General features: G+C 49.1%; 1 protein-coding gene across 18 annotated transcripts in view; it reads right to left on the reverse strand.

The window, feature by feature from the left end:
* Window positions 1-24,265, reverse strand: part of LOC146199400 (uncharacterized) — a 269,488-nt gene that overhangs the window by 136,968 nt on the left and 108,255 nt on the right. The window lies entirely within an intron of this gene.

Below are 24,265 nucleotides of genomic sequence, written 5' to 3' on the forward strand. Positions count from 1 at the left end.
TGTGTGTGTGTGGCGACGGCACGTTACACGCACACTATCCCGGCACGTATACATATGGCAGTAATGGTTTGTGAGGTTTAACGTCCCAAAGCAACTCAGGCTATGAGAGACGCCGTAGTGGAGGACTCCGGAAATTTCGACCACCTGGGGTTCATTAACGTGCACTGACATCGCACAGCCCACGGACGCCACTCCGTTTCGCCTCCATCGAAACGCAGTCACCGCGAGGCCGGGATTCGATCCCGCGTAAGGGCAAGCACAAGCGACCGCAGATCAACACCGACAGACAAAGAACGTCGCATCGTAAACGAAAGAGCGTCGGCGCCACACGTTTACAAGCGTTTCCTCTTGCGGCGCTCTGTAATTCAGCTGCACAAAACAAGGTGCATGGCCGCATTTTAAAAGGAAAGATCGACAAAACGTGATGAGCAATCCTGGGGCCTTATTGAAACCCATACCATTAATACATGTGGGGGAGGAATTATATCAAAGCAAAGGTATTTTAATAATACTTTAGAGTTCGAGTACCTGCAATGACGAACGGCTGTCCCGGTAGAGGACATCAAACAGACCAGTCTTCTTTCCACAAATTTCAAGGAACGTGATCGAGCTCTTGGTACCGTGCCATTTTGCAGACTGCTTAGCGTTACAGCGGATACTCCACTCTCTACTTCAGTTTCCAATCACGACCCTATAGATCCTCAGCGCTTCAGAAACGGTTCTCGAGCCGTTAACGCCTATACACACACCGTTCCAAAGATATCCTTGTTCGACAAGCGGATTACATGGATCTACATAGCCCCTTCCCCTGCACCTGATCTTTTTTTCTTTAGTTAGCAATAGGAAAGAAAACATGCAAGAAGCGCTGAGAATTGGCTTCCAAGAAAATTCCTCCTCAGGCAGGAAGCTAAACAGAGGTTCTGGGACCGACTATTCTGGCGCACTGGGCGAGTCGCGATGTATATGCAGCCCAACTACATAAGAATGTGGGCTAATTAAGCGTGCATGGGGCGCCGCGAAAAAATAGTCAATACCGTATACTACTTCTGGCTTCGAAAGTCATTCATATTGGGCAGGGGGCCAACAAATGGTCTTCCGTTAGTAAACTACCAACACAAAAAGGCCGAAGCCGCAACCAAAACGGCAGTCGTTCGCGCGCGCATGCCGGGCAAAACACGTACATATATATCGCTCACCGATCGAACTCATGCACTGATGGACGCGAAGTCGCGCGGGAGTTTACCTTGGGACCTCGGCAGGACATCGCGGCGACAGGAGCTATATAGGAACGGGCCGGCCGGCTCGATTCAATGAGGCGCGATTCGCGGCAACTTCGTCGTCTTCGCGCGGTCTTTTACGCGACGGCCTTTTCGGCCCGGTAAATAACTGTGGATCGTTTACAATTTTGATCCGTTGCACATCGTTCGTGCACGTACTGACCAAGCATTCATTTCCTGCTGGTCATATGAAGAACGGCGATGCGCGACAAGCGGGCTGTTGCTGGTTTTAGATCAGGACAACATAAAGATGTACAAATATGACGGTGATGATGATGACCTAAGACAAAATGGCACATACCCACGGCGGGGGATTGGCCAGGGTACATTGCAGATTCTAAATATATGTGGTCAAGGGCTGGTGTATTCAGATAAATATGGGTGTTTACCTAAAATTTGAAAAAAAAAAAAGAAAAGAAAAAGTTATGGGTCAATGCACGCCAACGCCAACGTCGTCTTCATCGATGCATATATACCACATCTAGAACTTTTGGAGCGTAAACGTTTTTTTTTTTTTTTATGAAATTTGGGCGATTCGGAGCGCACGCGTGTCCCGGCCGATTTTTCTTCGCCATCCGGAGGAGTTCCCTCGTGCCAGTTGGCCTCGTTTCAACATTACTACCCGCGGATCTCTCTTGCTCAACCTTGGACTGAATCGTTACAGCTCAAATACACGAAACCGTCCCGAAACCGTGCAGGCCATCAATTCATTTCTCCAAATTAACTTCGATTATACATGTGATAAAGACGAAGTGTTGTTGCGCACGCGCCAAGGAAGAGAACGAGAAAGTGAAATACAGAATGGGGGCTAAAGAGCAGTCGATTGTTACGTCGCTTTCTTGTCTACAATATGTACAACAATATACCGAACTAATGTCTTTCCCTTTGTTAAATAATAGGCTGCAAGAATACTTGACGAATTATAGTTCCCATGCTGTAACAGAGCGACAGATGCCTCTGTGTGTCAACAAAATACAGGAGTACGATTTTTTTTATATCTTTGTTTGTCTTCCAGGTTTCACAAATATTTAATCGGCTTAGTTTCTAGCAGCGGTGTCTTGCTCTGCGTAAGCTGGATAACTCCTTTTCAGTAGCAACTATATTTACAGGCTCACTGCTTTTACGCTCTTCACTATCCTCATCTCGGGAGTCGCCCATACTTCGCATGTTCAAGTTTCTGATGTCTGAATTATGAGCTATCACAATTCTACCCGTGCACACACTACACGGCGGCCAGGTTACTCAAGTATGTGATAATGCGAGAATTTAACGCCCAGTAATCAGTGGCGTTCCTTGTTTCATCGAAGCAGTAACTTTAGCGCAGCTACATTTTTGCTTTTCTAGGCCTGCTCTGACGACCCCCCCCCCCCCCCCCCCTTCCCCTTGTGACCATATTTTGCCGAGCCTGAAACGATAGACCACCTTCTTCTCTTCTGTCACCTCTCACTTCGAAAAACAAGACGATTGCCACAAAAGTTCATTCAGCACCTCGGTCTTTGTCTGTCTTCAGCAGATGTTCTATCCCTTGGTGCATATATGCTCGGACAAAGCAACGGAAATGTGTTCTCTGTCGTAAGAGATTTCATTCTTGAAACAAAACACCTGCCTTTGCATTATTTTTGTTGTTGTTATTTCCGTTCATTAGATCTACTCCTAAAGTTAAAAGCTCATGAGGCCCAACTGCACCCTCCCTCAACTATATCAGTAACTAAATCCTAGCTGGCTTTATTTTTTTTTTCCTCCAAATAATTCTCCAAGCCTTCAAAAGAAACTGCTGGTCACCACCTGGCCATGGCTAACCCCCCTTGCTGCTACGCGCCAGTATGTGTCAGACATCGGAGTAATAAAGAATTCAACGTTTCAGAGCAATAAAAAATGTGAAAAAAGAAAATACGAGGGACTTAAGCGACTAAAGTAGTGAAAGGCGAAAGCCTGAGTGCCGCATTCTGCTACGCAACTGACACTAATTAGTAATTAATTAATTAGTCACCAAGTAGGTAATTGATTGATTGACCCAGGGGGCCAGGAGGCCCCCAATACCCTTGCGTCTAATAAATGTTTTGTCCTCCTCCTCCTCTCTTCCCCGATGGAAGCAGTACGTTGCTTCTGCAGTCTACTTCCCTTCAGGGTGCACTTTTCCACGGTGCAATTATAGCATGCGCGAACTAAACGCTAATCGTGCACACGCCTCGGCAAAAAGGTCAAATGTTTTTTTTTTTTTTTTTTTAAAGGTTATTGCCTCATCGTTGTCGTCAGCAAGTGTCACGCTTTTGCGGCGGCTCTGATTCGAGACGGGATGACGTCATGGAGATCTCGACCAATCACCACAGTATGCGCGAATGAGCAATTACTAATTAATGACCAGTTTATTATTTATAATTACTAATTACGGCTTACGGACTAAGAAGTCAATTACTAATAACGACTCATTAATTAATTACTGATTACTAATTAATGCAGCGCACCCGGCAAAATCAACCACACAACAGTAAACGTAGAACAACTGCGAAGATACAAGGAAGGCGATCTCGCCGCTGCCAAGCAGAATTCACTGAATAAATGCACTCGCAGAATGCGAACAAGTAGTCGCTCGCTTTACTCGTAGCAGCATTCATCGCTACATGCGCAACAGTCGCGTAGCAAAATGCAGCACTCAGGCTATCATCGCCTTTCATCACTTTAATCGCCAAAGCGTCCTCAAACTTTCTTTAACCCAAAAACTTGGGTGTCACGGGCACTGTTCCCGGCAATGAATGCCACTCGTCGCGCACGGCAAGCTTTCCCACACAGAAGCATCTCAAACTGAGCTCGGAGAACGGTCCGTATATGCGTGGTGATAGCCAGTCACGCAAGACACTTTGACACGCAATTAATGCCGCGTAAGGAGGCGGGAAGAAGGAGCATCCTACAGAGCTCTCGGTCACACGTTGATGGAGAAAAAGTTACAGGTTCCAGCGGGGACACCCCGCTGACAGCCGCGTTTCCCGCATTAGCCACCCCCCCCCCCCCCCCCACACACACACACACACACGTGTGCCTAATTGCGTAGCGCGTTAAAACAGCGCGCTTACGAGTTACGAGACGCGCACATTATACGTGTACACGTATACGACGCAATAACGGTGACCGACGGGGCACAGTGCGCCATAAATAATACACGCGCGGGGGACGTGCGATAGCAATTGCGGCCATAAAATGAGGGCTTCAGGGATGAGAGCTCTTCCGAGTACAAAGTTGTGCGTGCGGCACTCTCACACAAAAGCGAGACTTTTGCAAGAGTGCACATGCGCGCGGAAACGCTGTGTGACGCCAGTGTATAATGTGAGGCCAGAAAATTGGGAGCGGGAATTCCGGTACCTTCTCCACACCTGTTTTGCAAGGTGAGAAATGATGCCGTTGCCGCTGCCTCCTTAAATCGCGGCATGCGCAGACAGACAGGCGCACACCAGTGAACTCCCTCGCTGATCTTTCCTGCACGTTACACGGGTACAAGCGGGGGATGACAGCGCACACAAGTCACTCGGCACACGAGGGAGCGCGCGCTCGAGGAAATGCCTTTCCAACAAAACAAAAACGTCTTGATCGTGCACGCGCAGATGTGTCAAAATTAGCCGCTGCTAAACTTCCATGCTGGAATGCAAGTGGAAGGGAGGAAGGGAGAGAAGGACGGCTTAGTTGACTGCGACAGAAGCGGAGCCTGCAAACTGGCAGGGTGGCTTTCCCTCAACGTCTTTCAAGTCAAAGGTGAAGCCAGCTTGGCGAGTTCACTGTACACCAGGGGGAAACCGAACGAAGAAAGTTGCTGCTATACGAATCTTCCCAAGCCACAAGAGAATATTTCAGCATGAAAAGTGATAAACAGAAATAAAATCAGCATGAGCATCATCAACACCAGTTTCCTCTTCCTCTGACAGTGCTCGCAGAGTTGAGGTCACGTACAGTGTATGTAGTGAGGTGATTATAAGGCATACAATCGGAGGTACTTGTGCACAGTTTTGGTGAAAAGTCCTACAGCCAAAGGATTTTCGCCTCAGCGGCAAAATAAAGTCGTCATGGCACCTTTAAATACTATAAAGGGCCATGAAATGCTATTAGATAGTTTCTTGTCACGGCAAGAAACCATTTCCCAACTATTTAAAGCCCTTCGGCCTTTGATGATTTTAATGATGACGTCACGGCTCCATTGTATGGCTGAGACGAAAACCCTTTGGCTTCAGGACTTCTGACCATCACTGCACGGGCAGAGGCTTATTATTTTATTTTCTTTCATGGTTGCCTCACCATATTTTGTGTACATATATGTCGTCAGTTCGAATCCCGATTGCAAACTAGCCTCCAACTTGGCTACCAAATTCACGCTAAATGGGAAGCGGAAAAGTATGACGTCACCATGAACCCTGCAAAAAAAAAAAAAAAAGACAATTTTGATTCGAAAGACGGGAAACCTGGCTGCTCCATATGGAGATATGTTCGTGATATACCCTCAGTCATCGCCATTGCTATGGGTACCGTCGAGTGTTGACAACAACGACGACAACGCCAGACGAATTTCAGCGTAATGGGACTACTAGCACGCCTTCGCATTAAACACAAGCACGACAGAATGGACGACGACCTAATCCAGCTTTAACACGCACAAGGAACGTGAGGTTTGCTTCTTGAGTAAATATTCAAATATTTATGCTCCATATCTCCGCGGCGGTGACTTCGTAGTTTGGATGCTCCACCGATGAACTCAAGAAAGCGGGATCTATAGTCCCGGCAGCGGCGGCCGCTTTTCGATGAAGGCGAAATGCAAAGGCGCCCGTTTACAGCGCGATGTCAGTGCACTGAACCTATAATGCCGTCGAAATATCCGAAGCCCTGCACTACGGCGCCCCTCATAGCCTTGGACTTTAAAAACCTCATAAACCAAACTATTTATGCTACACGCCTCAAACGGACAGGTCGTGGTGCATGCAGTACACACGGGGCATGATATAGAGACGGAAACCGTGACGGACCCGAGATCCTTTCTTAGGCAGGAAACCCCCAACAAGGAAGCTACAACACGTGCAAAAACTACAATGCAAACAAAACAAGAAATATAAAAGATGCGATAATAGCCCCCAAGGGTAATGTAGCCGGTGTGGCGGGCAAAAACGAAGTGTCACAACACATCTGCAACAAAGATGGTGATGAAAGAAAACGAGCCAAGGTGTTGGATATACGGTGACACACACCGAGCAGCGCAGGAGAAATGATGACGATAACTACACCGCGGTATGTGCGCAAAGAGGTTAAAAAAAAAACACAATAGTAATCACCGGAAAGCAAGCGGGCGCGGGTAGCACTGGAAGAGCGCGACAGACAGCACCATTGTCTAGCGCCCACCACGAGGTGCGGCTTCGAAGGCCGGGATGCCCGTTGGCACAATGTCAACAGACACAAGTGGTGGTGGCGCGGTTGCGCCATCAACGGGGGCTCATCTCTGGCACCCTTCGAGACAAGCCCGGCGACTTTTCCAAGGCCGCGAATCGTGGACGGTGGGAGACAACAGAGCCACGAAACCGTACATTCCTCGGAACGGAACGAAAAACGCGAGCGCGGCGCACCTTGTTGGCGGGGAACATCGCGATCGTGCGCCGCTGTAGCCAAGCAATGCCTTGCATGCGAACACCAATGTAGTAGCTCTACAAGTGACTGAAGACCCCTTGATGCGTCACCTGGATAAGTGGCCGTCCGGGAGCGCGATTAACGGAGGCAGACAAACTCGAAGCACGAAACCTTTAACTCCCGAGACGCGGATTATCACCGCAACCGCGATGCTTCTAAGGAAGACGTTCCTCCCAAGCCGTGACGTCATGCTCCTGGAGGAGCTCACCTCTGTGGCATATATACGTCGATGCAAGACGCGACGGAATCGCTCCGCACTGAGCGAGCGCCGGCACTGGCTTCCTGCAGATCAGCGCTCGCTAGACAGAACGCTCCCATCCAACGGGCAAAGTTTCATTGACTTTTATTGTTTAGCTTTCTTGAAGTTTTATTGACAACGCAGAGAGCGCAGTTGGGGCAGCTGACCAGCAGGAGTTCGGGACAAAACCTCTGCTAAGCGCGGCATCGGCTAAACGAGCTGCGTGACTCTCCGAACAAGGCACATCGCATCGAGGCCCGGGGCGTGCTTCCGAAAGTACTGTTTGCAGGCAGCAAGAGGTTGGCGGTCGCTGTGTCCTTACGTAATCGTCAGTTCTCAGCGCCGATAAGAAAGTATACGCTCGGACGACGAACGCCACAACGACGTATAAATGGCAGCCTTGCGAAGTTAGAGAGAGAGATTAAAAAGCAAGCCGGACTGCGAACCATAACTAGATCGGTAACTGGTTTTCGCACGTCCTCTAGGCCAGATCAAAACTTTATGCAGCACACCACGTCCATACGGAGTAATGCTGATAGGCGAAAAGCAACCTACAAGCCGTAGGCTCAGCTGGCAGCAGGGTCAACGTTGCGTTATAAACGACACCTGTAAAAGTAACCGGCACAGTGACGTAAGTGATCCCCACCTAATACTAACTTATCGGCTTCAATCTTACAGCGCGAGGTCGACCAGTTATACATATATATACGAGAAGACGGCGCGCGTGCACGAGGTTGCAGATCCCATATTACATCAAAAATACCCCCCCCCCCCCCCCCCCCCCCTCTTTTTTTCTTCGCGGTTAGTGCTGGCAGCGTGGTATTATCCACAATAAATGGCTATCATCGTGACGTAAACATAAGGCTATTTTTATTTGGTAAATAAAACGTTGCTGTCGCATCTACAGCACCGACCGCATCGTAGAGGGCAAATATAAAACGTAGCTGATGTCTCTTCTCGGAAACCTAAATAGGTGTGAAGCATAAAAACTTGCGTGAAAAGTGAATTATGCGGGCAGAAAAATAAAATGCAGTTCGCAGTGACCATGGCATCACACACGTTCATCTCGCATTATAATAATTATGTCGTCGCATGCAGATCAGTGTGCGCGCCCAATGCGAAGCACCACCTTCGGCGCAACATTCTCGGCGTCCACAAGACTTGCATTCGTGCAGGATGAGTTTAATACGAGGCCAGATTAGGCGCTCTTTCTATCTCTCCCCTTTTTCCGCGTTCGTGTCCTTGCTCCGTTCCATTTGTCCGAAGAAAACTGACTCACAACAACGCCACAAAGGAGGGGGCGAAGATCACGAGAGAACGGGAGCAAATCTTCAGAGTATAGCGAAGATGGCCCGCGAGGAGCAATTCTTGCGAAAGACGCAAGGTGCGCACCGCTATTAATAGACCACCCCACCGCGCGCTCCTTATTAGCATTGGTCCGCACACAGTAAGCAAAGTACGCAGTGGCAGGCCGAACGCCACTGAAGCGTGAAAGAACGCGTTAGCTAATCGGGAATGCGCGGGAATGCGCAGGAATGCGCAGGAATGCGCGAAAGCGGAGAGCCGCGCGTACATTTGTCAACAGGCGCAACCAAAATCGGAAGCGAGCGCGTGCTCCACAAAACGGCTGCAGAAAAAGGTGACTGAAACAAACAAACGAAAACTAGGAAGGAAAAAAAAAAAAAAACCACGCGAAAAAAAAAAAAAAAGGTCCACGCGGACGCTAAAACTCGGGACCGTGGGAATTCCCCGCGGCAACCAACATGTTTTTGTCATCGCTGGCAAACTTACGCGCTTCCGTGTTGACGCTTATATAGTGAGTGTTGTGTGTGCGTGCGTACCGCTGTGCCAACGAACGCGGGCAGCACACGGAGGACGGCTAGAGAGGACGGGCAGGCTGGCTGCCAGAATAACGAAGCGTAACGCGCCGCGAGTGACGCACACGATTTCATTATGTTCGTTGGTGTTATATAGCGTATTTATGCGCATACGCTTACACAAAAAACGTACGCTGCTACTAGTCTTTTTTTTCTTTTGTAAACAGAAAGGGTAATTAGTTTCCCAACCACTGAAATTCCCGCACGCCGTGGCAAATCCGAGTACAATTAATTCGAGACTATCGTGAAATACGAGTAATTCGTACTGACCGTGCACGAACGGCAGCGCAACCTCATCAAGCCAGCATATGCCACCCGGCTCAAACAATGCGCGGATAAAAAAGGAAGGGAAATATCTCGCGTCATTCACCGCGGAATTAAGACGCCAGTGGACAACGTCCCCGAGGAGTCTCTGCAGGGTGCCCTTCCGACGTGACACGCAGAAAAAATAAAACGGCCCCGCCATCTAAACGTTCTGTCTTCGCCCCAGACGCACGTGAGTACGTTAGTTGTCAAAAGTTTCACAATAAGGAAAAGTGCAAGCTTCTCTTAACGGGTCAAGAGACCGAGGTAGAGCGCGCTGTTGGCCAGGCTAGGCTACCCTAGAGAAACATATTACGTCGTCAAGAGCAAATGTTGCCACCGCAGGGACATGGCACCGAAACACGGTCCGGTGCGCCATGGTGCGGCGTAGACGTCACGAAGAGCGCGGCAAGTTTAAATTCAAAACTTGCCGCTTCGTGCGCGCCTATATTTGTCGCACTGTGGCACCGTTTAGTGAAACGCACATTTGCGAAGTGCACTCAAATAATGTGTTTATCTTGACAGCAGGGGAAACGACACGTGAAGCATACGGAAAAAAATGTACCCTCATAAGCATGCATGATGACGTACAACGCCTTCGCCAGCGCATACACAGAATAACTGTGCACTTACTGCTGTACTACAGCAATATACGAATTTGCAGCGCAATTACAAATAATGTAAAAAAAAAAAAAAAACACGGACCGCGTGGCACCTATCATCCGGATGTACCATTTCGGTAATTTTTCGATGCCTCGTCGCTCGAACGTTCCGCGCGCAATCACCCATATTGCCCGTTCGAGAGACTCGGAGCAGCGGACGAAAAAAAAAAAAAAATAGAGAGAGAGAAAAAAGAAAGAAAGAAAAAAAAAAACGATAGTGAAATTAAATGTAAAGCAAATTCGGAGTGTAAATGTAAATTAATTCAGAAGTGCAAGAAGCGGTCAGTGAAAAACCGCGATGTACAGGTCCGCCCAGAATATTACGGAGCACGCTTCGGAGCTTAAAGTTTTCTGACGCGTTCAGGAATGATATGGTTTCGCTCATGCGACGGTGCGCAAGCGGCTTGTGCGTCCTAATTTTAACTATAGATAAGGCACGATAAAAGTGTGATAGCCGAAGCGCCCCGTAATGTTGCTGGGACTGTACTGCAGTATCTCTAAAGCTAATGCAGACTGTCACGGCACACTTCGTGATCGCTCTGTAGCTTTACTGAAACTCCGTAACCCTCTCTCCCTCCAGTGCGTACGATCTCCTGTGTGTTTTTTTGTTGTTTTTTTTTTTTTCACCATTATTAAATGTGACAATACCGGCGCGCACTGTGCTGATAGACGTAGCGTTATGCTATTTCACGACTGGCTAGTGATTGCGTGCACGTATGCTGTAATGTCAGAGAGCACCCAATGAGATCACTAACTTCGTCCTTTTTTGTATCGCGTGACAAGCAGAAACCCTCGATGAAGCTGTTCTCTTCCCGCCTATGACAGCGAGAACCATCCCAACGTGACACCAACATAGCCTGTCCTTCCTTTCTTCTCAAGCCAAGCCCGGTTTTTTTTTTCTTTTTTTTTTTTACCTTTTACCTTTAATAGATAATTTTCGTCGTTCTCTTTATATCTCCTTTCCATGACCGACTTCGCAAAAATACGCTTGCCGTTCAATTGAAGCACTTTGCCATACACCGTTGACGAGAACTCTACAGAAGGAGGTCGTCGATGGAGAGCAAACCGAGTTAAGAACCCACTGATACGAACTGGAAACGAAGCACGGATGGAGACATTCGAACGGCGCATCGAAAAAATTCAGTGTATTTTTGTAATATTTATTCCGCACGGATATTTCTGAACATATCGATGTCTGTTCGGCAACAACAGAAAACGTATTTACTTTTTTTCTTTTAAACTTCATTTCAAAACGTTCCCGCCACCCAATTCAAACTAGCGACGCCTACTGCGAAAATGACTCCGTGATCCTCGTCTGTGAAGAGAATGGCGGCGTAAAAACAGGCCTTCGGGATCGCCGTCCGCAGTTTACTCTCGAAATAGGCAGGTGGTGCTCGGCGACACCTGTAGCTGGTTACTACTTTTCGGGCCCTTTTATGGCTCATATAAGAGCTCCGTTTTCAGCGAAAGTGGCGTCTCCGTCGCTGAAACATCGATACAGGCACACTCCAATGTGTTGTCAGTACGTGCTCCCTAACCGCGACAAAGTAAACGAAATTTGTCAACTCGCCGACATTCACGTCCTTCCAATTCCGCGAATTTCCGAAAAATAAAATACAAAGTGGTGCGTTTGAAAGTTCGCGCGTGAGGTGATGTGGTTGTGACGTGTCATGACCCTATCGAGCAATCATGATTTTTTCCTCGACTACTGTCTCATTTCTTATCAAACCTTCTAGAAAAGAAGATAAGTTTTAATATTTCCGTGCACGCAATGGTAAGTTTTACTTTTTTTTTTTTTTTTTTGCAAGACTTTCACTGTTGTTTCCAGCCCAGCTAGGCATTCAGGAGAGTGTATTTTACAAGAAAAAAGAAGACGTTGATTCCCGGGGAACCCTGAAAGCAGCGCTTCAACGAATGACATTGGAACGAAAATGAAACATCTATTCGAGCGCCGGCTGAAGGACAAAGATGGCATATAACGGCTGGAATGCAGTTACGTCACCGAGGAAGCGGGGCCCAGACAGTGATGCCCCTCCCCCCATGGCAATGCGAGTGAACACCGACGAGAGAGAGAGAGAGCGCGGAGACACGCACATTGTGAGCTACCGTGTAACGCGGCCTTGGGAAGCTTCCCTCCGCGGATCATTACAAAGGTTGTTCAGGTAACAAGACACACGCAGTCAGTACAGGAGAGTACAACGATGGGGGCAGCCACCATGCGCACAGGCAGGTGGCGCAACCCAGGGCTGCTACTAGAAGTACTAGAAGACAGTACTAGTACTTCTAGTACACTAGTAACTGTCTTCTAGTACAGTAATAGTACTAGAAGACAGTTAACAAAGCCAAGGCCGCTGGTACGCGACGACGAAAAGCTCGAAATTCGGACAGTCTCGAAAATGACTCGTCGCCGTGTAATTAAACGGGGCCAGCCATATAGGCGTCTCACACGACAGAACTCTTGATCGAGTAAGCGCCGCACTGAACGCATATCGCCAACTGGTCACACAACACTTTCCTGCAATGACTACAGATAGTCCTCTGCAAGTATACTTCGGTGCAATGCTCTCCTATGTGTGCGTGCCGCCTAGCACGAACGCGACCGTTACTGTAGTTACGTAAGCATGCAACAACAGTAATGTCACTAAAAAAAAAAAAAAGAAAGAAAAGGAGCACTACTATACAAAAGGAGTGAACGAGCCCACCGTCACCACCGGGAACAATGCTGCTGTCTACGCGGTTCGGTGCGATTCGTCGGGCATGGTTGGCCGGTCACGCACATACACGAGCGGAGCGTCTACGGGGAAGAAACGGGCCAGCGTATATAGTGCTGGTGGAGAACTAAGAGCGCAACACTGCCGAGGCAGAGCCCAGGAGTAGGAACAATATTCGATTTGTATTTATTCGTTTTTTAGTTATGCTATACTCATGTCTGATTCGGCTTTTTGGCTACTCTACTCGTATTCTGCTTCATCTTGAAAATAATTAAGCCAGATTATAGATCCGCCATTAACAATATGATGCGAAAGCGTTAATGGCTCCTGTCTGTGGCATTAAAGGCATTAAAAAATGAAAAACACGGAGACATGACTGGCCGACCACATCACACTATAACTGCTCTAAGAACTAACAACAACAATTACGGCGCTCGACTACTGTTCCCAAGGGCGCGGGATCGAATCCCGGCCTCGGCGGCAGCTTTTCGATGGAGGCGAAAAGCAAGGCGCCCGTGTGCTGTGCGATGTCAGTGCACGTTAAAGAACCCCAGGTGGTCGAAATTTCCGGAGTCCTCCACTACGGCGTCTCTCATAGCCTGAGTTGCTTTGGGACGTTAAACCCCACAAACCAACCAACCAATAACAACAACAAAGGGTCACCTGCACGTTTACAAAAAAAAAAAAAAAAAAAAAAAGGATGGGGGGGGGGGGGGGGGTAGCGGACAGGTGAAGAATTTTCAAGAGCACATATACGAGCACTTATAGCAGGCTCTTGTTTGTAATGGAAACCCGTGCTGCTCACGCTGGGGTAATTTACCTGCTTCAATGGCCTGCATCCAAGTGGTAGCTGGCCAGCTCAGACGCCGTCGGCACCGAAGTGCGTAACACGAGGCGTCTTTAAAGCTGATGAAAAGAGACGCTTCTACAGCACGATTTAGGATTCGACAGCTCTGTTTTCACACCAAGTTCAGAGACTCAGAACCCGTAAATGGTGACTCCCACAAATGGAACGGTCAGAGCTGTGAGCTCAACAACCACACATGCCAAAGCGGTGACGAAGGAATGATCGAGTGATGCTCCACCCACGCTCAATGGAGGCTATGCCATTGAGCGGCCGAGCGCCATCACATCGCATACGCTACACTTACAACGAACGTCGTGATCGCTGGAGCATTAGGGCATATGTTACATACTGCAACGCGTAGCGTAATCATGGGGTTTTCAGATATCCCGTGAGCAGGCATCGCTCAACACCACGCACGAAAGGAGACGAAGAATACGCTGCTCGCAAAAGTAAAAAAAAAAAAAAAAAAAAAAAAAAAAAAAAAAAAAAGGAAGCCGCCCAGCAAACCGCTACGTATACATGCAGTTGATGTTGCACAGACGCCCCATCCAGGCTCCTTTTCCCTCACTACCGCTGTGACAAGTTTTTCCGCTCGTCGCCGCACTGACCTCAGCTTTCGTGCCACTCCCGTGCGGCTTTCCGCGTACTATACGTATAGGGCGCTGTTGAATAGAAGGCGGTCACGCGATGCCCGACAGCGAGCAAAAGACTACCAATGTAAATAAATGCACGCGCGCTCGCCGTCACCCGGGGGGCAATGAAGCGTGCGGAATCGATATCACGCACACGGGGTGCTACATTACAAAGGTAATATATCTACGAGAAGTGCCTAGTTCGCAGCAAGCGCCAATTGGGAAGGATCTGATAGAAAAAGAGACATAGCGACGAGGCGTCGGATCATTTGCTATGTAATGCATGCCACGAAATTGTCACCTTAGGAGCGGGTGGCTGAAACAAAAAAGAATAAAAAATACAAATGGCTTATGCCGTTTCGCCAAATTTCCGGCCTGGTTTACTGCCTCATATACACAATTAACTATATACGCGCTACGGCTAGGTTATTCCTCAAAACGAACGATTTAGCGAAGACCTACCCCCGAGGGAGCATTGCCATGCGCCAGCTTGCTGAAATTCACCGGTTAGCGGTTAGCACCCGTTGTTACTATATATATATATATATATATATATATATATATATATATATATATATATATATATATATATATATATATATATATATATGGTTGGTTTGTTGGTTTGTGGGGTTTAACGTCCCAAAGCGACTCAGGCTACATATATATATACACAGGGGTGGAAGCAGGCTCGAGCATTTTGGAGTAGCTTTGAAGCAATCAAACAAAGGTTTTGGGGCATCGCAATTATGTTTTGGAGCACGTTTCTAATAATAATGATATTAATTAGTTCACAGGAAGGGGAAAGAGCAGTATCTGCCACACTTGCTCTGTGGACACCTGACCCGCGCCGTAAGGGAAGGGAGGAAGGTGGGAGTGAAAGTGGATAGAGAGAAAGAAATGGCTTGCCGAGAGAGAGAGAGAGAGAGAGAGAGAGAGAGAGGAGGCTGTCCACAATAGTTACATATTGTTTGTAGAAATTTTTATTTAAGGCAGGGCGCGGTTTCGGAGAAAGGGTCAGCTTATATCCCAATAAAATAATTTTTTTCTGCAATTGCTTTTATCACCGAATCCATCTGCAGAGCCTGCAGATGAAACAGAATGCAGTATCATAGCCTCCTAGGCTATGGCAGTATATAATTAAATGAACATCTAGTGCAATTCGCCGTGCGTGCGACACTGCAAGGCATGATTACCGTCTTTTCTTGTTTTTTTTTTTGTTTTTCTTTTTCGTTTTACGAAAGAAAACAACAAACGTTTACATTTCATTCCATGTGGTGGAGTTACGTAAACAAATCTAGCCTAATAACAAAATCTTACACGAGTAACTTAGAACTCGTAAAACTGAACGATCTAAGATGTCTTGGTATGCAATGTGATTCTGGGAGCGAAACGATGCAAACACGGCACAAAGCCAACAAACCAGTACATAGAAGCACCAAGCGAACAAGTCCGAGGGCATTCGAGCACCACATTCGCGTCTCCAGAAAGCACCAAGGTTCCGACCCTCGGGGTCTTTTTAGATTGCCTCTTGCAGCGCATGGCGACCCTTTCCGCCTCACAAAGTCGGCGGTCGCACAGCAGCCCACTATCGCTAAATGTCCCAACCCCGAATGATGTAACGCGAGACGAGGACCCATTAAGTAACCGCGCACAAGAGCAGGCGCCGCTTCAAAGGGCTGACCCGCGGCAGTCACGTGGAGGGATTTTGGAAACTTTTCCTTTTGGGTGTTCGTTTCTGCACGAGAAATTGCTTTGGGCCGCCAGATTTAAAACTGAAGAAACAAGATTTCCGCATTCAGATGCACTCGTTGCATCTGAATGCGGAATTTTCACCAAGAGACGCGACGCCTTTCCCAGCCTCCCCACCCTGACTTCGACCGAGCACAAGCCACCCTGCATGCACCGCAGATTACAGATACTCTCAATTCTTAGTCAATTCAGGCTATCACTAATTACTAACAGGGATTACGACCCCGCATGTCCAAATTGCAACGACGGAGAACCCGCCACTCAGGCGCACATCCTCTGGGGATGCGAAAATAACACGCCCCCAAGGGCCCTCCTGCCAGAGGGGAATCTGGGACCAACTGCTCACCAAGCCAGACAAGAACACACAACTTGCACTTATTTCGTGAGCTCCGGATGTCGCCCCCACCTGGGGACCACACAGGATCGATCCCACCTGCCCTAATTTACGGCACCTGGGGCAAATAAATTTGTTTCTCTCTCTCTCTCTTGACTAGAGTTACGGCAAAGCCTAACCTTATCTTCGACCGCTTCAAAGCGCCATTAGGGTTAGCATACTCTTATGGCGAAAGCCTTTCTAGACTCATCGAGTGAAAATCTGCGCGCCGGGACGTGTGCGCGTGATCTGTGCGTCGCATCTGCGCGCTAATGTGTGACTCGCAAATAGCGGAGGTGTGAGAAGGGAGATAAAGAATGAAAATGATTGACTGAGATAAATAATGAAAAATTAAAGAGCACTGCAGAATCTGCAATGGAGTAAATGCGAAAGCACGGATGCTGCGGTTGGTTGCTTCTGGTTGCTTCTAGTAGCTTGACTTCTTGTTTGCCCATTTTAGTTTTTGGTGCTTTCAAATTGCGCGCCAATCCCTTCCTATATGCCCTTATTCGGCTATACTTTCGGTTGCGTGACGTCACATCCTCTACCTCACATTAATTCACTTCTTGTTTACCCCTTTTAGTCTTTGGTACTTTCAAATTGCGCGCCAATCCCTTCCTATATGCCCTTTTTTTCGGATCTACTTCCGGTTCTGTGACGTCACATTCTTGACGTTACATCCACTACCTGCACCCGTTTCTCTCTTTTCGCGTTCACTCCCACCTTCCTCCCTTCCCTAACGGCGCGGTTCAGGTGTCCACTGAACATTACGTCAACCTCTATCGATTGACACCACTCATTAACCTCTACCCCTTCTCAATTAGCCGCAACTGCTGCGGACACGATTTTGCGGACGCGGTCTGCGGACAGAAATCTGAACATAGCGAAGTAACGCTTTCGCGTTATTAAAACCTGTAAAATATTAAAGAGCACTGCAGAGTCTGCATTGGAGCAATGCGAAAGCACGGATGCTGCTGTTCATGACTACGAAACGATCAATATGTCAAACGACGACTTGAATGACCGTAACTGCACTGGAAATGAGTAAAAATACTTAGCGATGAGTGATAATGGTTACAATGAAGTAGGCATGACTAGTCACGACTCACGACTGCTTTCAAGAGACATCCTCTATAGAGCACTTTAAACTTTGTTTAGTTTGTGGGGTTTAACGTTCGGAAGCGGCTCAGGCTATGAGAGACGCCGTATATGGTGGAGGGCTCCGGATATTTAGACCACCTGGGTTTCTTTAACGTACACTGACATCGCACAGCACACGGGCGCCTTGCTTTTCACCTCCATCGAAAAGCGGCCGCCGAGGCCGGGATTCGATCCCACATTCTTGGGCACAGTAGTCGAGCGCCCTAACCACTGCACCACCACGGCGGGGCCCTTCAAAACTTGACTTCAGTGAAGACACTTCGGGAAAACATAGAAAGCAGCTTCACAGTCCGCGCGGTGTCTTGGCAGGAGGCGCTTTATATACCAAGTCGTGCTGCCCGCAAGTTCTCACGATCGTCGCCTCGTTACTTCGGTGTTTTAATTATTAAATTAATTCTTTCACAGAGGCGCAGTATCTGTCACACTTGTGTCTGTGGACACATGAACCGCGCCGTAAGGGAAGGGAGGAAGGTGGGAGTTAAAGTGGAAAGAGAGAAAGAGGAGCCGTAGTGTAGGGCTACGGAGTAATTTCGACCACCTGGGGATCTTTAACGTGCGCTGACATCGCACAGCACACGGACGCCTCTTCGTTTCGCCTCCATCGAAACGCAGCCGCCGAGGTCGGGTTCGAACCCGGGTACTCCGGCACAGTAGTCGGGCGTCTTCGGGGCAACTTCGGTGTTTGGCAAACGTGAACCAGGTTAGTATGCTGCTAACACCATCGCCTGAACGATACGCACACACACACACACACACACACACACACACACACACACACACACACACACACACACACACACACACACACACACACACACACACACACACACACACACACACACACACACACACACACACACACACACACACACACACACACACACACACACACGCACGCACGCACGCACGCACGCACGCACGCACGCGCGCGCGCGGCGTTGTTGCCCAAAGCCCGATGCGCCAAGAAAAAGCCGTTATTGCGTTACGCGACGGCACTAGAGGCGTCCGTGTGCTGTGCGATGTCAGCGCACGTTAAAGATCCCCAGGTGGTCGAAATTACTCCGTAGCCCTCCACTACGGCTCCTCTGTCTCTCTTTCCATTTTCACTCCCCCTTTCTCCCTTCTCTTACGGTGCGGTTGAGATGTCCACAGAAAAACACGTGAGACAGTTACCGCGCATTTCCCTTCCTATAAATCAATCAGTTTTTTTGTTTTTGTTTTTTAACACACAGTACTGGAATCGGAACGTAACAGAATGGAAGCAAGGCGTGAAAGGACACGGCCAGAGGGCCTTGCGGCGCCATTGCCTTGGGCGTGAACTGACTAAACCGGAAAAGAGTTTCTCTTCTCGCCTTCGCTTCTTTAAATCCACTGCCCGTGCAGCAAAGGAGGCGTTTCATTCGGAAGCCGGGGCTCCCGCGCCGACAGCGTCATCAAGGCAAGAAGAACGACGCCCTCGTAGCCCTACGGCGACACACAATGGGCGATGAACACACATGTCCGCGGACCTTGCGCGACAGTGAAATGAACCCCTTAAGACAAAAGCTAAGGTCGTCGTCTCCTCCACGACACAATTCCGGAGCGGCAATTTGACTGTGACGGTAGATTAGATAGCAAAGAATGAACGCCTCCTGCAAGCACACACGGCCGGTTCAGTCCGCTCTGGCTTCCACTCCGCTACGATCGCTTTCAGGGGCGACTCGCGCTTGTCCCGCGTTTCCAGCTGAGGTAGGTCCTCCGGTCAGCCAAAGCGAGACCTCGGGTGGCCGCAGCTACGCGTGAAGAGGCGTGGCTACGGTCTCCTCATAAAAAAAAAAAAAAAAAAAAAAAAAAAAAAAAAAAAAAAATCAGCCTGCCATGACATTTGAATTCACGTTACCCCTATGCAACGGGCAGGAGCTGCCAACTCGGGTCGCTCCTTTCATATGTGAGGGTGATATCAGAATCAGCCTGCCATAACCGTTTGCATTCTCGTTACCCCTACGACACGCAGGCATGTCGAACGTCACGCTCTCGCTTCATACTCTTAAGGGATGAGCTTAGGTTCGGTTTGTGGGGTTTAACGTTTAAGTGCCCCCAGTATCACCTTACACTGATATGGCGTGATAGGGGAATAATGTAGCAAGCAAAAGAAGCTTCTGCATGTTGCTTTCGCAATTCAACTGGGGCTAACCAAAACTACACATTTTTTTTTTTTTTTCATCGACTATCAACTGCGACCCGTGAAATGCTGCACCCGCGGTAGGGACTCGCTGAAACGAACCTCCGCTCGTGTGCTCAAAAACAACAACAGCAACAAAAAAAAAAAACCTAAACACACAAATGACGCTATCTTCGGAATGCAATTCGCCTCGTCATCATTGCAGGCCGCACATGAATACACGACATATGCACTTTCATGCAAGGATCGCTTGTAGAAGTAGAGCGATTTTGGCGAGTTGGTATCGATCCATCATATCAATCAGCGCGAAAAAAAAAAAAACGGGAACAGGAGACCCCGTCTTTTTCGCGCTGTTTGACGTGATGGAAGGATCTCTTCCCTCACGCTTCGGAAAAGCCCAACTAACCATTAAATAAACAGCACGAAAAAAAAAAAAAGACATTACAGAAATTTGAAGAAGAGCATGCAATGACTAAAGTGGTAGTTGCAAGCATTCTAAATTGTTTATTTCCTTTCTTCTTTTTTTTTTTCTCTTCGCTTTTTAACAGAGCGCTTAATCGTAGTTTCGCTGAGCACGAAGAGGACTGTCCTTCCAGTCCCATCTCGAGCTCGGGGAGCCAAGTGAAGCAAGGTCTCCTTATTATTGCATTTCTTTTCTCTCTCTTCCAGCCTCGGTCATAGTGAACAATGCGACGGGAGCGTCGCACGGGAGGGCGGTGACAGAGGGAGGTCTTGTCGCCCTAGAACCGAGCAAAGCACGAGCCCTTTGGCGGCCGTAATTCGTGTTTGTTTGCCCCCGGGGCGTCAGTCAGCCTTGGGGGCGCCATTACTACCTTCCGCTACACCGCGCTCTGATCTGCGCATATAAAAGGGCGCACCTGGCTGCCCCATTGTTCCCTCCGATCCCCTTCCCAGCCACATAACACGCCTCTCGGAAGCGAGCCCTCTTCGCCGAACAGTTTAGTTGGGCGTAGCGCTCGCACGTCCGTGCATCGGCTCGCTATGTATACCGGTTATTTCAGGGAAACCGACCAGTAATACTTAAGAATAACTATCTTTTTTTTCAGGTATGCAGGAAGCTTCTCCAGAACTATAATGCCAGTGTTGGCAAACATCAGAAGAAAAAAATTAGCAAGTTGATTAACTAATTTCTGACAACCTTTCGGCAAATAAAAAAAGGCGCCTAGTTGCACAGAGGTTTGTAGATGGCCGTTAGCAATGACCATACCCGTTTTAAGAATTTCCAAAGCGCGATTTTCCTCGCGCTGCGACGCTGAGTGCAAGTTACAGGGTACATTGCATGTAAGCGGCACACAAACCGGGGGTAGCCAAAAGAAGCGACAGCCACGTCTCGAGTGACCAGCAAGGCGGGGAACACAACCCTTTCAGGAGCCGATCGCCTGGCACGTCGAGTCGCCACACGCGCCACGAAGATGCATGGGTGTAAGTTCGCAGCTTCGCTCGCGCCCTTCGCAATGTTTTCTTCCCGACGCACGTGGACTCGCACTCTCCTGGCTCCCCAGAACGCTTTCCACGGGACGCGCAACTCACGCCGAACAATTATCATGCAACCACAATCATAATTCGTGTTTTTTTTTTTTTTTTTTCTCGCCGCGTGACGAGTCGAAGCATTTACCACGCGCAGCGAGCGGCGCTCCAGGAATGGCTGGAAGAGCTCCGGTTCCAGCTGGTTTCCAGAAGGGCGGGAAAAATTAAAAGGATTCCGAGAAGCGCGCCGTCGTCCCTCGCTTGGGTTCCTCCTTGGCTACCCGTGTGCGCGCTGTATAGATATAATACCGCTCGGAAGACAGGTGGCTGAGTCCCAGGCCACGAGGCAGCGACCAGTCCTGGGCAGGAATAAACAGGTCCCGTGGCGGCGACGAGGTCTCGTGACCGACAGCCAGCCAACCTTCGCGGTCGCACTTAGCCGCCGCCTCGTGCCGAATTAAGGCGCGACACGTGTGTGTGCGTGTGTGTGTCCGCTCTGCGGCCAGAATCCTCTCATGGGCATCGCTCAGCTCGACCTTGTGCAGCCCACAGCGGCGCCTCAATGCGACGAAATTAAAGAAAACAAATATTTTCAACGCATGGAATCCTCGCTTTTGGGCATCTCCCCCTTCCTTTCCGCTTTTCCATAAGGAAGCGAAACGAAGGTACGGGGCTCTTTGTCGGGAGCACGTGCGAGCTCCCACCTTGCGAAAGCCACGGCGGAGCAATTTGAAGTGAGGAGTAGTTAGAGAGTATAACGCGACGTTGGAGAGGATGGTCAGCGCGTAATCGCCAAACGGCACGGCGAGCGTGACGGGGCGCAGTTTCGGCCGAGTGCAAACAGGAAAACGAAAAGTTCTTCACCGACCCAATCCTCTCTCTCTCTCTCTCGGTACTTCGCAGCAATCACAAGCTGACCCTGGACAGAGAACTCGGTAATCTACGGCGCGGAAATGTGGTTTCAAACAATCACTAGTTCGCTGAACGTTTTCTAGCGGCAAAATTTCGCTGTACTTTCGAGAAGAGATCTCCACGTCTGGCACGGGATAGAACCTTACAGACCCTTCCACCCCAAGTCGGAATATGACCTCGACCGAGTAACAGCCACTTCAAAGCGTTATTCACCAAAGCTCGCTAGACTCACACAAGTCTGCGATGTGCCCACACAACTGGGAATTACAACGTGAAGGCTTTTTGTAGCGAGAGCTACACTGGCCACATTCTCGCCATTTCGCCGTGCCTGTCCGTGCTTGTCCAAAGAGCGAAGAAAGAAGAAGAAGTCGTGGGAGGCGGTAGCTGGCAGCTGACATGGCCGAGCACTAACTGGACGTAGGGCTTCCTGGCATTACAGCTGCCAACTCGGGCCTCTTCTTTCATGTGGGAGGGGGTGATATCAGAATCAGTCTGCCAAGACCCTTGCATTCACGTTGTCCCTAGGCCACGCAAGCACGTTCATACGGCTCGGTTAAAGTGGGGGTTTATTTGCTGGCCGGTAGCTTACGCTATCGCGTGCGCGCAAGCGTCGCTCGCGATCAGTCACGCTACGCCGGTTTCGTTACCCCAGACGAAATTTCGGAGCTGGGTGGTTGGTTTGTGTGGTTTAACGTCCCAAAGCGACTCAGGCTATGAGAGACGCCGTAGTGGAGGACTCCAGAAATTTCGACCACATGGTGTTCTTTAACGTGCACTGACATCGCACAGCGCACGGGCGCCTTGCTTTTCGCCTCCACCGAAAAGCGGCCGCCGAGGACGGGATTCGATCCCGCGTCCTTGGGAACAGTAGTCGAGCGCCCTAACCACTGCGCCACCGCGGCAGAGCATGCGCAGAAAGATGGCCGACCTGCGGGCCATCTGCATCCCGTTCGCGGGTAAAGTGATCTCGGAGCTTCTTCCACAACTTATATAGCATTCTTCAACCACAGATAGGAAACGACAGACAAAAACAAAATCAAAAGTTACGGTATAACGGTGCGTGCAGCAAGTGGGAAACTCGCTTCGGCCGGCAAGCATACAAATGAAACCGAACACAGCAGCAGTGAAGAGCTCACCTGTCAAGAGACAGCGGCTCCGCTTTATCTGTTCACACGCGTTCTATTTGCGCCGCTGGATTCTGAAGTAGAGGCAGGCATTCGGGAAAGAAATATATTAAAAAAAAAAAAAAAAAAAAAAACTGAGGAACAAGAGAGGTAACGAAAAAAAAGGTAGCGTAAGGAAGAAGGAGAAGTAACTATACGAAATGAAAACTCAGAACGAGACACAAAAGATCAAATATCGCGCCGACAGCACCGCAAAGAATGTCGGAGCGCAGCCCTCACAAAACGCGCGTTCTCCCGCCCGTACGCACTGGCCTGCTTGGCGCCAGCACACGCGCGATGGGCGTATACTCTGTTGCCGAGACACCAACGGGTGCAAAGCACGCATTCTCCCGACACGCGTGTTGCTAGAGACAGTGTTAATGCGCGCGAGGCCGTCGGCCAATTGGGAGTGATGTCGAAAATAAAGCAGGAGCAGCGTACCTTCGTATGCCGGCATGCAGCCACGCTCGGCAACCACTAAAGCGAATCCCGCCGGGAATCCCCCGCGCACATTCCGCGGAGGAAGGGGGAGAGGGGCTGAGCAGCGCGAGATGGACAGGCAGCAAACACGAGTGCAGTAGCCGCGCTACCTACGGCCAAGCGCTCCCGCAAGCGGTCAACAGTTCGTGGGTTCCTGCGCGCTTTTTCGATCAACCAGGTTCGGATGCGATGAGTTTCGAAGGGTCGAATGTTGAAATCTCGTACCTTATGCGAAATATTTTGGTGCCAGTAATTGAAACCGTGGCGCAATCAGCGATCAAAACCGCGACCGTAGGGTACGGCCGAAAACAACGGAGGTAAAAAATAGTGCCGTCCGCGACGTAACCTCCGAGCTCCTCCACACTTCTTTGGTGCTGTGAGAGAAAGCTTGACTTCCAATTGTCAATTACGTAATCAGTCTGAAGGCTAGCGCAAAAGCACTTTTCACGCATTACCTGCAGCCTATATAGATTTGATTTTGAATCCTTAAATATCGCCGCATTTTGAAAGAGAGAGAGAGAAACAAAAAAAAAGGGGGGGGGGGGGGGGGCAGCTGCCCTTTAACGCGCACCG

This window comes from Amblyomma maculatum, chromosome 2 (assembly GCF_055883805.1).
Source record: "Amblyomma maculatum isolate TAMU_Amacu chromosome 2, ASM5588380v1, whole genome shotgun sequence".
Lineage (NCBI taxonomy): Eukaryota > Metazoa > Arthropoda > Arachnida > Ixodida > Ixodidae > Amblyomma > Amblyomma maculatum.